We start from the raw sequence: 14,733 nt of genomic DNA, 5'->3' as shown, positions 1-14,733 counted from the left end.
TATGTGTGCTAGCAAGCAAGCTAGAGATAACGAGGTCAGTTCAATCAGGGAGGATGAGGCCCTGTTCTAGCAGTTGAGGTGTGAAAACCAAGAGAGGAGAAACTGGTTCTGTAATTGGCAAGCCATTCACAGTCTTTGTTCAATCCTGAGCTGATGGTGTCAAATTTGCGGATGAACTGAAGCTCAGCAGTTTCTCTTTGAAGTCTGGTCCTGAAGTTTTTTTGCTGCAGGATGGCCACCTTAAGGTCTGCTATAGTGTGGCCAGGGAGGTTGAAGTGCTCTCCTACAGGTTTTTGTATATTGCCATTCCTAATGTCTGATTTGTGTCCATTTATCCTTTTCCATAGAGACTGTCCAGTTTGGCCGATGTACATAGCAGAGGGGCATTGCTGGCATATGATGGCGTATATTACATTGGTGGATGTGCAGGTGAATGAACCGGTGATGGTGTGGCTGATCTGGTTAGGTCCTGTGATGGTGTCGCTGGTGTAGATATGTGGGCAGAGTTGGCATCGAGGTTTGTTGCATGGATTGGTTCCTGAGCTAGAGTTATTATGGTGTGGTGTGCAGTTACTGGTGAGAATATGTTTCAGGTTGGCAGGTTGTCTGTGGGCAAGGATTGGCCTGCCACCCAAGGCCTGTGAAAGTGTGGGATCATTATCCAGGATGGGTTGTAGACAAACTGCAAGACAAACCCAAGAGAGAAACCAACAGGACTCCACTGGCCATCACATACAGCCCCCAGCTAAAACCCCTCCAACGCATCATCAAGGATCTACAACCCATCCTGGATAATGATCCCACACTTTCACAGGCCTTGGGTGGCAGGCCAGTCCTCACCCACAGACAACCTGCCAACCTGAAACATATTCTCACCAGTAACTGCACACCACACCATAATAACTCTAGCTCAGGAACCAATCCATGCAACAAACCTCGATGCCAACTCTGCCCACATATCTACACCAGCGACACCATCACAGGACCTAACCAGATCAGCCACACCATCACCGGTTCATTCACCTGCACATCCACCAATGTAATATACGCCATCATATGCCAGCAATGCCCCTCTGCTATGTACATCGGCCAAACTGGACAGTCTCTACGGAAAAGGATAAATGGACACAAATCAGACATTAGGAATGGCAATATACAAAAACCTGTAGGAGAGCACTTCAACCTCCCTGGCCACACTATAGCAGACCTTAAGGTGGCCATCCTGCAGCAAAAAAACTTCAGGACCAGACTTCAAAGAGAAACTGCTGAGCTTCAGTTCATCCGCAAATTTGACACCATCAGCTCAGGATTGAACAAAGACTGTGAATGGCTTGCCAATTACAGAACCAGTTTCTCCTCTCTTGGTTTTCACACCTCAACTGCTAGAACAGGGCCTCATCCTCCCTGATTGAACTGACCTCGTTATCTCTAGCTTGCTTGCTAGCACACATATATATATACCTGCCCCTGGATATTTCCATTACATGCATCTGAGGAAGTGGGTATTCACCCACGAAAGCTCATGCTCCAAAACGTCTGTTAGTCTATAAGGTGCCACAGGATTCTTTGCTGCTTTTACAGATCCAGACTAACACGGCTACCCTCTGATACTTGACACCATGCTTAAGTACTCACTTCCCCCAAATACGTAGTATTTCAGTCTGTTTAGATGGCATATGGGAGTTGGCTGAGGAGCCATTTCAGCATACGTATGACTTATTAAAAGACAAATTTCAAGTACAACTGTATCCTAAACTGCTTTATGGTATTGTACCCAAATTTTGCATTTCAATAGGAACAGGTTTCAGAGTATCAGCCGTGTTAGTCTGTATCCGCAAAATGAACAGGAGTCCTTGTGGCACCTTAGAGACTAACAAATTTATTTGAACATGAGCTTTTGTGGGCTACAGCCCACTGCCGGGCCACAGAAGCAGTCCATAGTCATGCAAATAGTCCCATTGTCTTCAATGGGATTGATCAAATGATTAAAGGTTTACAGGATTAGGTTCCAAGTTTATACATTGTTCTGGATGAAACTGACAATGCCTGAGCTGTCAGATCAGAAGGAGCTTCATTCGAATAAAGGTGGGCAGATGTGTGATGTTTTAGCTCTGTTGCTAAGATGAGGAACGTATTTTCAGCAAAGTTCTTGGCAGATTTCTGAAGCAGCTGGCTGGTTTAAGGCTGTCACTGTCCAGCATTATAATCTTCACTTAAATATCTCTCACCCACAAAGCTGGAAAATGAGGCATTTGTTTTCTTTGTTTTGCTCCTCCAGTTAACAAAATGCATGTTAGACTAGTTTGGCTGCAAAGAAAAATTCTAGGTACACTAGGGACAACACCTAATTCCCATCAGGCTGCAAAACTGGCCTGACATCAGTATCCAAACATCCTATGGTCATTGCAAGCAGAGGCATTCCTCTAATGATTCGGACTTGATGTGACGCAGTATGGATATCATGGATAATTCAGAGCAATGGGGAGAAACAGAATCAAAAACACTGTTGAAACACTTTCCGTCACCTCCACCCCTCCCCTCTTGAGGACTCCTGCCCAATGTAACAGAACAATACATATGCTAACAAACTTAAACAAAGTTTGTTTAAGTTTCTTAGCATATGTATTGTGCTGTTAAAGTCATACAAAGAATGAATATCCTCCCTAGCCCCATTCTGCTCCTTTAAGGGGCAGAGTACAGCCCCCTCCGGGGGGGGGCGCTTGCCCCAAATCTTTCTGGTACCCTGTACCCACTAAAAATCTCTTGCCGGTACTGCATAGTGGAGGGTACTGTCCTACTTGCACTCTTGGTGACAGCACAGATTGAGTGCGGGGCTGGGGTGAACAGTGTGGAAGACTCAGAGGAAAGGGACAGGAGTGCTGCTTTGGAAAGACTGAGGACAGAAAACAGGAGGGAGGGAGGGAGGGACGGAAAAGACTGACTGTGGAGAGAGGTAGAGTGGAAAGAGAAAAGGGAATAAGCAAGGTGTCACGGAGTGTGGGGGAGTCCAGCCCTGCACCCCTCTTCCTGGGACCCACAATGACTCTTAGCCAGCCAGTAAAACAGAAGGTTTATTGGACAACAGGAACACAGGTTACAGCAGAGCTTCCAGGCACAGTCAGGACCCCTCCATCGAGTCCTTCTGGGCTTTCAGGGTGCTTGGATCCTAGCTAGGATACCCTGAATTCCGCCCACACAGCCCCAAGCCCAAACTCAAACTGCTTCCCTCCTGCCACTCCCTTCCTTTGCTCCCCTTCCCGGGCAAAGGTGTTGACCTTTCCCCTCCCTTACCTAGCTCAGATTACAGGCTCTGGTATCATCCATCCCCTAAAGTCCTCCCCTGCTCTCCCATTCCCCACACAGACAGACCCTACTCCATCACATCTCTCCCCCCTTCGAGACTGAACTGAGCGGGGTCACTCTGCCCAGTGACCTGGGGAAGTTCAGGGCCCCCTCTCCGGGACAACGCGTCCGCAATCAGGTTGGCACTTCCCTTCACATGGACCACGTCCATGTCATAGTCCTGCAGGAGCAGGCTCCATCTCAGGAGCTTGGCGTTGGCTCCTTTCATCTGGTGCAGCCAGGTCAGGGGAGAGTGGGCGGTGTACACGGTGAAGTGTCGCCCAAAGAGATATGGCTCTAGCTTCTTAAGGGCCCACACCATGGCCAGGCATTCCTTCTCGATGGCCGCGTAGCTTTGTTCCCGGTGTAGCAGCTTCTTACTCAGGTACACGATGGGGTGTCTCTCCCCCTTTTCATCCTCCTGCATTAACACCGCCCCCAGTCCCGTGTCTGAGGCGTCGGTGAACACCATAAAGAGTTTGTCAAAATCTGGGTTTGCCAGAACTGGGCCACTAACCAGAGCCTCCTTCAGCGCCCGGAAAGCCTCCTGGCACTGCTCAGTCCAGATCACCTGGTCTGGCTTCCCCTTCTTGCACAGTTCGGTGATGGGGCCGGCTATGGCACTAAAGTGGGGCACGAACCTTCGATAGTACCCCGCCATCCCAATAAAGGCCTGGACCTGCTTTTTGGTTTGGGGAGCAGGCCAGTTTCTGATCACCTCCACCTTGGCTGGTTCCGGCTTCAGGCAGCCGCTCCCCACCCGATGGCCCAGGTAAGATACTTCAGCCATGCCCACCTTGCACTTCTTAGCCTTTACTGTTAACCCAGCCTTTCGGAGTCGGTCCAGGACTTGTTTAACCTGGGACATGTGGTCCTCCCAGGTCTGGCTGAAGACGCAGATGTCGTCAATATACGCCACGGCAAAACTCTCCATCCCCCTCAGTAGCTGATCCACCAGGCGCTGGAAAGTGGCCGGCGCTCCCTTGAGGCCGAAGGGCAGGGTCAGAAACTCGTAGAGCCCCAGAGGGGTGATAAAGGCCGATTTCAGCCTGGCATCTGCGTCCAGCGGCACTTGCCAGTAGCCCTTTGTAAGATCCATAGTGGTGAGGTACCGAACACCTCCCAGCTTGTCTAGGAGCTCGTCAGGCCTAGGCATGGGGTAGGCATCAGATACGATAATGGCATTGAGCTTTCGATAGTCCACACAGAACCGGATTGACCCATCCTTCTTGGGGACCAGCACCACTGGCAAGGCCCAAGGGCTGGAAGACAGCTGGATCACCCCCAAAGCCAGCATGTCCCTGACCTCTCTTTCAAGATCCTGGGCAGTTTTACCAGTGACCCGAAAAGGGGAGCATCTTATAGGGGGATGTGACCCGGTCTCCACCCGGTGGACAGTCAAATTAGTGCGTCCAGGCTGGTTGGAAAACAGCTGTCGGTATAGATGCAGCACCCCTCTGATCTCAGCTTGCTGGCCCGGGGTCAGCTGATCAGAGAGGGGAATCGCCTCCAGGGGGGAACCAGCTTTTGTCCCAGGGAATAGATCCACTAAGGGGTCATCTCCCTGCCGCTCCCAATGTCCACACACGGCCAACACCACATTCCCCCTGTCATAGTATGGTTTCACCATGTTCACATGGTACACCCGATGGTGATGTGCCCGGTTTGACAGCTCCACCACATAGTTTACCTCATTCAGTTGCTTGATAACCTTGAAGGGCCCTTCCCAGGCGGCCTGGAGTTTGTTTCTCCTCACGGGGATGAGAACCATCACCTGATCCCCGGTGGCGAAGGCACAGGCCCGTGCCGTGCGGTCATACTAAACCTTCTGCCTCCTCTGGGCTCGGGCCAGATTCTCCCTGGCCAGGCCCATGAGCTCGGCCAGTCTTTCCCAGAAGGTCAGGACATACTCCACCACTGACTCTCCCTCGGGAGCGGCCTTCCCCTCCCATTCGTCCCTCATCAGGTCTAGGGGCCCCCTTACCCGCCTTCCATACAACAGTTCGAAAGGTGAAAACCCGGTAGATTCCTGGGGTACCTCCCTGTACGCAAACAGCAGGTGAGGTAAGTACTTGTCCCAATCTTGCGGATGCTGGTTCATAAATGTTTTTAGCATCATCTTCAGCATCCCGTTGAACCTTTCCACCAGCCCGTTGGACTGGGGGTGATACGCTGAGGCCCAGTTGTGCTGGACCCCACATTTCTGCCATAAGGACCGGAGCAGGGCCGACATGAAGTTGGACCCCTGATCCGTTAAGACTTCCTTGGGGAACCCCACCCGGCTGAAAATTGTTAGCAGCGCATCTGCCACTGTGTCGGCTTCGATAGAGGACAAGGCCACCACCTCGGGGTAGCGAGTGGCACAATCCACCACCACCAGGATGTATTTCTTCCCTGACCGGGTCGTCTTGCTGAGGGGTCCCACTATGTCCATGGCCACCTTCTGGACAGGTTCTTCTATGATAGGTAAAGGCCTCAAAGCTGCTTTCCCCTTGTCCCGGGCCTTTCCCACCCTCTGGCAGGGGTCACAGGATTGGCAGTACTGTCGGACATGGGTAAAGACCCCAGGCCAGTAAAAGTTCTGTAGCAGCCTCTGCCTGGTGCGCCGGATTCCCTGGTGCCCTGCAAGAGGGATGTCATGGGCCAGGTACAGCAGCTTGTGGCGAAACTTCTGGGGAACCACCAGCTGCCTCCTGATCCCCCATGACTCTACTTCCCCTGGGGGTGCCCATTCTTGGTACAGAAACCCCTTCTCCCACAGGAACCTCTCCTTGCAACCTCTCCTCATGGTCTGTACCGCACTAAGGTCAGCCCGGTCCCTGTGCTTCCGCAAGGAGGGATCTTTCTGCAACTCGGCCTGGAACTCAGCAGCTGGGACAGGAATGGGACCGGCTCTCTCTTGCTGGCTGGGTCTGAGGCCGCAGCCTCTCTGAACCGTGCCCCTGGGCGTTCCCCGCTCCCTGGGTTAGGGTCCTGCACCTCAGGTCGAGTACCTTCCCCGTTGTCGGGGTGCAGTGCCCTTTGCCGACTCTGACTACGAGTCATGACCAGGGCACTCTGGGTGTTACTAGGCCAGTCCTTGAGGTCCCCTCCCATTAACACGTCCGTGGGCAAATATCGGTGTACCCCACATCCTTGGGGACCTCCTTGGCCCCCCACTTCAGGTGTACTCTTGCCACGGGCACCTTGAATGGGGTCCCGCCCACGCCCATCAGGGTCAGGTAGGTGTCAGGCACCATCTGATCTGAGGCCACCACCTCGGGCCGGGCCAGCGTCACCTCTGCGCCCATGTCCCAGTACCCAGTGACCTTCCTCCCATCTACCTCCAGGGAAACAATGCACTCTTTCCTGAGGGGCAGCCCCGCGCCCACCCGGTAAACCAAAAACCCAGAGCCTGGAGCATCCACAGGTGGTATGTTGCCAGCCCCCCTTTCCTGGGAATGTAGCCCCTCCTCCGATTGGGTTTTTACCCAGTCCACCCTCTGCGGGTTGAGTCTGCTTGGTCTGTCCCTGAGCTTGGGGCACTGGGCCCGTATGTGGCCTCGTTGGCCGCAGCCCATGTCTCGTGGGTCCCCTTGAGTGGGTCGGAGGGACCTGAAGCTGGATGTTCCCCTTTTGGGGGGGTTCTCCATAGGCCCCCTTTGGGAGGTCCCATGATGACTCTCTGTCTGTGTTGAGGCAGGCCTGCTCCTTGGAGACTCCTCCCTGCCATCCCCTGCCCGACTGTCCACAAACTGGTCAGCCAGCTGGCCTGCGTGCTGTGGGTTCTCCGGCTTCTGGTCCATCAACCACAGCCTCAAGTCGGACGGGCACTGCTCGTACAGGTGCTCCAGTATGAATAGGTCAAGCAGGTCCTCTTTAGTTTGGGCGCCAGCTGTCCACTTGCGGGCATACCCCTGCTCCCGGTTGACCAGTTGTAGGTATGTGACCTCACGAGTTTTACGCTGGCTCCGGAACTTTTTCCAGTACATCTCAGGAGTCAGCCCAAACTCGCGGAGCAGGGCCTGTTTGAACAGTTCGTAGTCCCCTGCCTCCGCCCCTTTCAGTCGGCTGTACACCTCCACGGCTGTGGAGTCCAGTAAGGGGGTGAGAACTGCGATCCTGTCTGCAGGGTCAACCCTGTGCAGCTCGCAGGCATTCTCAAAGGCCGTCAGGAAGGTATCTATGTCCTCCCCCTCCTTACGCCGGGGCAGCAAGTGCTTATCAAAGCTCTTTGTAGGCTTGGGTCCCCCCTCACTCACCGCAGCCGGGGCCCCACTGCTTCTCAGCCGGGCCAGGTCCAGCTCATGTTTATGCTGTTTCTCCTTCTCCTCCCGCTCATGTTTACGCTGGTTCTCCTCATGTTTACGCTGTTTCACCTTCTCCTCCAGCTCTTGCCTCTTTAACTTGAGTTCCTCCCGTCTCAGCTCCCTTTCATATTCCAGCCGCATCCGCTCCATGGATGCCGAGCGTCGCCGGGAGGATCCCCTGCTGGCCAGGGGGGTCACGGTGCCCTTGGTATTCACTGGGCTCCTCCTCGCCCTTCCCCTAGGCCTAGGAAGGGGGGGTCTCGGGAAGCCCTCGTCAGCCGGCTGACCACTCCCAGCGGGAACAGACACTGGTGCCTGCGCTGCATCTGCCCGGCTGCTTCCCTCAGAGACAGGGCTCCGTTCATTCAGGCGGTCTCCCTCCTCCAGCTGGGCAATCAGCTGGTCCTTGCTGAGCCTCCCCGGGCGCAACCCCCTCTGCTTGCACAGCTCCAGCAGGTCGCACTTGCGCTGCTTGGCATACATCTTCCTGCTGGCCACTCACAGGCCGGGGTGCTCGCCGCTCCCCACGGTTTCCAGGGGGACCCCTAGTGCACCAGCCCTTCTTGAGGTCACCCCCTCTCTGCCAGGGTCGAGCTGTAGACTCCTCCGCCCCTGGGACCGCTTGCTGCAATCCCCTGGGGGACCCTGTTACTGCAAAGTCCTTCTCACTGGGCACACACTCCCAGGGGTTAATCACCCCTTCGTTTTACTGCTCCCCAGTCACTTACTGCAGGAAGCGTCATCCTTGGGGTGCAGTATATCCCACCGCTACCACCACTTGTCACGGAGTGTGGGGAGTCCGGCCCTGCACCCCTCTTCCTGGGACCCACAGTGACTCTTAGCCAGCCAGTAAAACAGAAGGTTTATTGGACAACAGGAACACAGGTTACAGCAGAGCTTCCAGGCACAGTCAGGACCCCTCCATCGAGTCCTTCTGGGCTTTCAGGGTGCTTGGATCCTAGCTAGGATACCCTGAATTCTGCCCACACAGCCCCAAGCCCAAACTCAAACTGCTTCCCTCCTGCCACTCCCTTCCTTTGTCCCCCTTTCCGGGCAGAGGTGTTGACCTTTCCCCTCCCTTACCTAGCTCAGGTTACAGGCTCCGGTATCGTCCATCCCCTGAAGTCCTCCCCTGCTCTCCCATTCCCCACACAGACAGCCCTACTCCATCACACAAGGCAATGCTTAATTTTTAATGAGAGAGGTGCTGGGGCTCAAGCAATTATTTTTACTTTCATAACTAATGCAGCAGGCCTAGAGGTGCCATGGCTCAGCCCCGACAACAGATTAAGCACTGAAGCAGGGGCCCACCATGTTCAGATTAGTGAATTTAATCTTTGCTCTTTTAAATTCATATTGCTGGCAACTCTGACTTCTGCAGTTAAACAGCTGGAGAAAAAATGTAGGGAAAACACACTCAATTAATCAGAATGCGCAGTCCTCACCCCAGTAGCCCCACAAGCCTCCAGCTTGTTCCTTGGAAGTTGTTTAAATGTTAGAACATAAGGCTGGCCAGACTGGGTCAGACCAAAGGTCCATTTAGCCAGTATCCTGTCTTCCAACAGTGGCTCAATGCCAGGTGCCCCAGAGGGAATGAACAGAACAGGGGATCATCAAGTCATCCATCCCCTGTTGCTCATTCCCAGCTCTAGCAAACAGAGGCTAGGGACACCATCTCTGTCCATCCTGGCTAATAGCCATTGATGGACCTATCCTCCATGAACTTATTTAGTTCTCTTTTGAACCCTGTTATAGTCTTGACCTTCACAATATCCTCTGGCAAGGAGTTCCACAGGTTGACTGTGCGTTGTATGAAAAAATACTTCCTTCTGTTTGTTTTAAACCTGCTGCCTATTAATTTCATTTGGTGACCCCCTAGTCCTTGTGTTATGAGGAGTAAATAATTTCTCCACACCAGTCATGATTTTATAGACCTCTATCATATCCCCCCTTAGTTGTCTCTTTTCCAAGCTGAAAAGTTCCACTCTTATTAATCTTTCCTGATATGGAAGTCGTTTCATACCTCTAATCATTTTTGTTGCCCTTTTCTGAACCTTTACCAATTCCAATATATCTTTTTGAGATGAGGCGACCTCATCTGCACACAGTATTCAAGATGTGGGCGTACCATGAATTTATGTAAAGGCAATGTGGTGTTTTCTGTCTTATCTATCGCTTTCTTAATGATTCTCAACATTTTGTTCACTTTTTTGACTGCCGCTGCACATTGAGCGGATGTTTTCAAAAAACTATCCACAGTGACTCCAAGATCTCTTTCTTGGGTGGTAACAGCTATTTTAGACCCCATCATTGTACATGTATAGTTAGGATTATGTTTTCCAATGTGCATTACTTTGCATTTATCAACATTCAATTTCATCTGCCATTTTGTTGCCCAGTCACCCAGTTTTGTGAGATCCTTTTGTAACTCTTCACAGTCTGTCTGGGACTTAACTATCTTGAGCAATTTTGTATCATCTGTAAATTTTGCCACCTCACAGTTTACCCCTTTTTCCAAATCATCTATGAATATGTTGAATAGGACTGGGCCCAGTACAGACCCCTGGGGGACACCACTATTTGCCTCTCTCCATTCTGAAAACTGACCATTTATTCCTACCCTTTGTTTCCTATCTTTTAACCAGCTACCAATCCATGAGAGAACCTTCCCTCTTATCCCATGACTGCTTACTTTGCTTAAGAGCCTTTGGTGCGGGACCTTGTCAAAGGCTTTCTGAAAATCTAAATACACTGTATCCACTGGATCCCCATTGTCCTCATGCTTGTTGACTCCCTCAAAGAATTCTAGTAATTTGGTGAGGCCTGATTTCCCTTTACAAAACCATGTTGACTTTTCCCCAACAAATTATGTTCATCTATGTGTCTGACAATTTTGTTCTTTACTATAGTTTTGACCAGTTTGCCTGCTACTGAAGTCAGGTTTACTGGCCTGTAATTGCTGGGATCACCTCTGGGGCCCTTTCTAAAAAATTGACTTCACATTATCTATACTTCAGTCATCTGGTACAGAAACTGATTGAAATGATAGGTTACAGACTACAGTTGGTAGTTCTGCAATTTCACATTTTAGTTCCTTCAGAACTCTTGGGTGAATCCCATCTTGTCCTGGTGACTTATTACTGTTTAGTTGATCAATTTGTTCCAAAACCTCCTCTGATGACATCTCAGTCTGGGACAGTTCCTCAGATTTGTCACTTAAAAATAATGGCTCAGGTTTGGGAATCTCCCTCACATCCTCAGCCCTGAAGACGGATAGAATTAATTTAGTTTCTATGCAATGGCCTTATCATCCTTGAGTGCTCCTTTAGCATCTTGATTGTCCAGTGGCCCCACTGGTTGTTTAACAGGCTTCCTGCTTCTAATGTACTTAATTATTTTGCTATTTCTTTTTGAATCTTTGGCTAGTTGTCCTTTAAATTATTTATTGACCTTCCTAATTATATTTTTACATTGCATTTGCCAGAGTTTATTGCTCCTTTCTCTTGTCCTCACTAGGATTTAAGTTCCACTTTTTAAAGGATGCCTTTTTGCCTCTCACTGCTTCTTTTACTTTGTTGATTAGCCACAGTGGCTCTTTTTTGGTTCTCTTACTATGTTTTTTAATGTGGGGTATACATTTAAGTTGAGCCACTGTTATGGCGTCTTTAAAAAGTTTCCATGCAGCATATTGACAATGAAGCAACAAACCCATGAGCTTCCAGGCTCTGCTTTCTTTGCAGCAGGTGGTGGATCAAAAATCCCCTCACCCTTTTAAATGAAATGAGTTTAAGTATGTGAGAGCCCAAGTACTCTGCCGGCTGATCCTCCACCAACCCCAAGGCTGAATAGGAGTCAGTTTAGTCTGGGGGTAAAGAGAGCCAAAAATGTGTTTCACAATCTCATCTCATAGTGCTAAGGTCCCTCTGGCAGCAGCATCAGTTTACTGTGCCTGTGATGATGATGCTTATTGATGAGTCACAAAAGGGCCTTGGTGGTGTAAGCAAGAGAGCTGCAGAGCCCAGCACATGTGACCTGGACTGGGGGCTCATCTATGGGGCAATTCCAGAGCAAACAAGGAGATGTGAAAGGTAAAGTATTCTCCTTCCCCAGTGTAGTTTCTGTGCTAACAGAGATTGGCATCCCAATAGGGTAAGAAGGGTTAATGTTATGTGCCCATTGACATAGTTAGATCCATGCCAATGCAATAAAGAGGTTATTGAGTATGATTTTTGTGGTTAAAGCAGTACAGAACAGGAGTCAGGACTCCTGTAGTCAATTCCCAGCTCTGTGAGGGAATGTGGTCTGCTGGGAGAAAAAGGAACTGCAAGGCAGACTCCTTCCAGCTCTGTTACTGATTTGCTGTATCTGTGTCTGTATTTGTGTCTGAGGTTCCCCACAGAGGGGCTGTGATTAATTAGGGAAGGCTGGAAAAGTGGTGTTGAGAGCCTCAAGTGAAAGCCACTACAGAAGCAAAAAAAGGTAATTTTTCCTAGAAGAAAAGAGGACAGGCTGTTGGCCTTTTTGATCGTCTGGAAGTTCTCTTAGATGAGTCTCCAAAATGGAAGGTCCAGGAAGCTCTGGTATCTATGTTTCTACCAATGGGAATCTAAGACCCAACAAAGGTGTCTCACTCCTTCCTCCAGAATAAGTTTTCCTATATCCCTGGATGAAACATGCCAAAAACATTACCTCGTACTGCACTGGAGTTCTAAACCAAGAGACACCACTGGATCTCACCTATCTGAGGAATTAGCAGGCCGGCGCAACCCATTAGGCAACCCAGGTGGTCACCTAGGGCACTAGCATTTGGGGGGCAGCGACCGCAGCGGCTAGACCTTCCGCCGCCTCTGTCAGGGGTGGCATTTCGGGGGCGGGACCTTTTGCCGACTTGGGTGGCAAAAAAAGGCTGGCGGCGCTCCTGGGAATTAGAGAGCTGAAGTGGAGTGAGCAGTGGCTTTCAGCCTTTCCAGATGACTGCACACCTTTCAGCAGTCTGATCTGTCTTGTGTACCCCCAAGTTTCACCTCACTTAAAAACTACTTGTATTTTTATGTCTGATTTTGTAAGCAAGTGTCGCAGCCACACTCTTACTGAAAATGTGCTGACTTTCTCATTTTTACCATATCATTATAAAATAAACAAATTGGAATATAAATATTGTGCTTACATTTCAGTGTATAGTATGCAGAGCAGTACTGACTTCGCCAGTGCCTTTTATGTTGCCTGTTGTAAAACTCAGCAAATATCTACATGAGTTGATGTATCTGCTGGAAGACCTGGGTACCCCCAGTGGGCACATGTACCCCTGGCTGAGAACCACTGTGCTACACAATGCAAAAGGAGGGCAGTGCCCACTACTTGAGTCTCTCTGCACCCTCAATGGGGTCATTCTCAGCGGAGATTGCTTTGCCGCACTCGGGGGGTAGAAGGCATTTAGGCATCAAGTACAAATTCAGCATAGCTGCTCTGTCCCAGCAATAAAAGATATAGGACATGTGTTGGATGCTTATTCGCCAAATCTGGGCTGTACCTCAGCGTGGAGGAGTGGCCCAAGTCCTTTATTAATCTGTGTTATCCCCCCCTCCTTAATTTTTGTGTGCACTGATTTGTTGTTATAGGGTTGCTTGCAAAGGTTATGCTGTGCACCCTGGTTTGCAATTGTGGGTTGCTCAGAAGGGCTGGACTCTTGACATAGATTTTGATTTTTTTAAGGATTTGTTCAGAAAACAACCCATATAAAGAATCACACTGAGAGCCCAGGCACAAGAGATGATAGACTTGGGGTGCCTACTGTGATGGATGTGGAATCGCTATGTAATCTAACAATACTGAGGTGTAGTAACTGTGTGAACCCTTTATAGAACCTGGTCAGTAAGGTAAAGTTACTGCATAGCTATGGTTGGTTATTAGACTTTCCTGTATTACTACTGATCTCACAACAGGGGACTGTGGGAGGCGCAAACAGGAAAGCTGTTAACGCTAAGGATCCTGTCTTCAAGAAGATGGTCAGCTTGTTTTACCAGGATGGGAACTTGAAGATCAAAAGCATAATAAAGAGTTAAAAAGGATTTCCCAGAGGGAGAAGGGGAGTCATTTGTCAAAGCTGTCTAGGGAGACAGGCTGAGAGACAGAAACACTGTGGGGGAGTCTAAAGAAATGAGCCTGTCCAGAGCCTGGGAATGGTAAGCCTAGAATAAAGCTAGACATGTGAACAATCTAGTTTAGTGTTTTCCAGATGTGTTTTCTCTGAAATACTTTTGTTCCAAACAAATGATCCTGTGCTTTAAGTAGGCTGGCTAGTATTCACCACTGTCATTGCTCTCTGAAGGAGCAAAATTGCAAGGTCTGAGCCATTCAGACCCACTGAGGCAATCACATAAGTAGCAGGGGACTGCAACTCAGGGCCCGATCTGAGAGTGGGAGAATCATGACACTCCACCCAGAGTCAGGTGAAGGCTTGGGGCCAGAGACCTTGGAGGGGATGCATTCTACAAAATAAGGAGAGGTCAGTTGTGCAGTTTGCCCGGTAACTGCAACCTGCAATTTCCCCAGCTCTGCGCCTGTTTGCCTCATTCCATAGCTCCAATAAATTCCCCAAACTCATATGCATTGAGGAGAGCAGGTATTTTCTGCACTGACAGGGCTCCAGTTTTCCCAAAAAAAGGATGAGAAGAGAAAAACCCGCCATTTCCAAGAATTCCGGTTGGACTCTGTTTTCTCTAAGAGCTGAAGCAGCCAAATAATGAGTGACTTTATCAATAACACTCTCCAATCACTAACAGCTGCATTGTAAATAGCCCTGTATAAAAACCAGTGGGAGCAGACTGTGGCGAAGGGCTACTAATGTTCTGTGTCCTGCACTAAACCACTGACATGGGTGATCAATGTTTGCCTTTTCTTTGCATCCCAAATTCTTGCAGCTGAAGTCCGGCATAGTGTGGCTGGTCACCAGAGCAGGAAGTCCCGACAGCCAAATACTCAGGAGCAATCTCAGCAACAGCAAAGTTCTTCACCTTCACGGGAGCACAACAGACCTGGTGAAGCCTCTGTTTCTAAATCAACAAAGAAACTGCAGCAAAGTCAGATGTCTACTGACCGTTCT

The sequence above is a fragment of the Gopherus flavomarginatus genome, chromosome 14 (genome assembly GCF_025201925.1).
Source record: "Gopherus flavomarginatus isolate rGopFla2 chromosome 14, rGopFla2.mat.asm, whole genome shotgun sequence".
Classification (NCBI taxonomy): domain Eukaryota; kingdom Metazoa; phylum Chordata; order Testudines; family Testudinidae; genus Gopherus; species Gopherus flavomarginatus.
The sequence above is the reverse complement of the archived record's forward strand: the minus strand, read 5'-3'. Positions refer to the sequence as shown.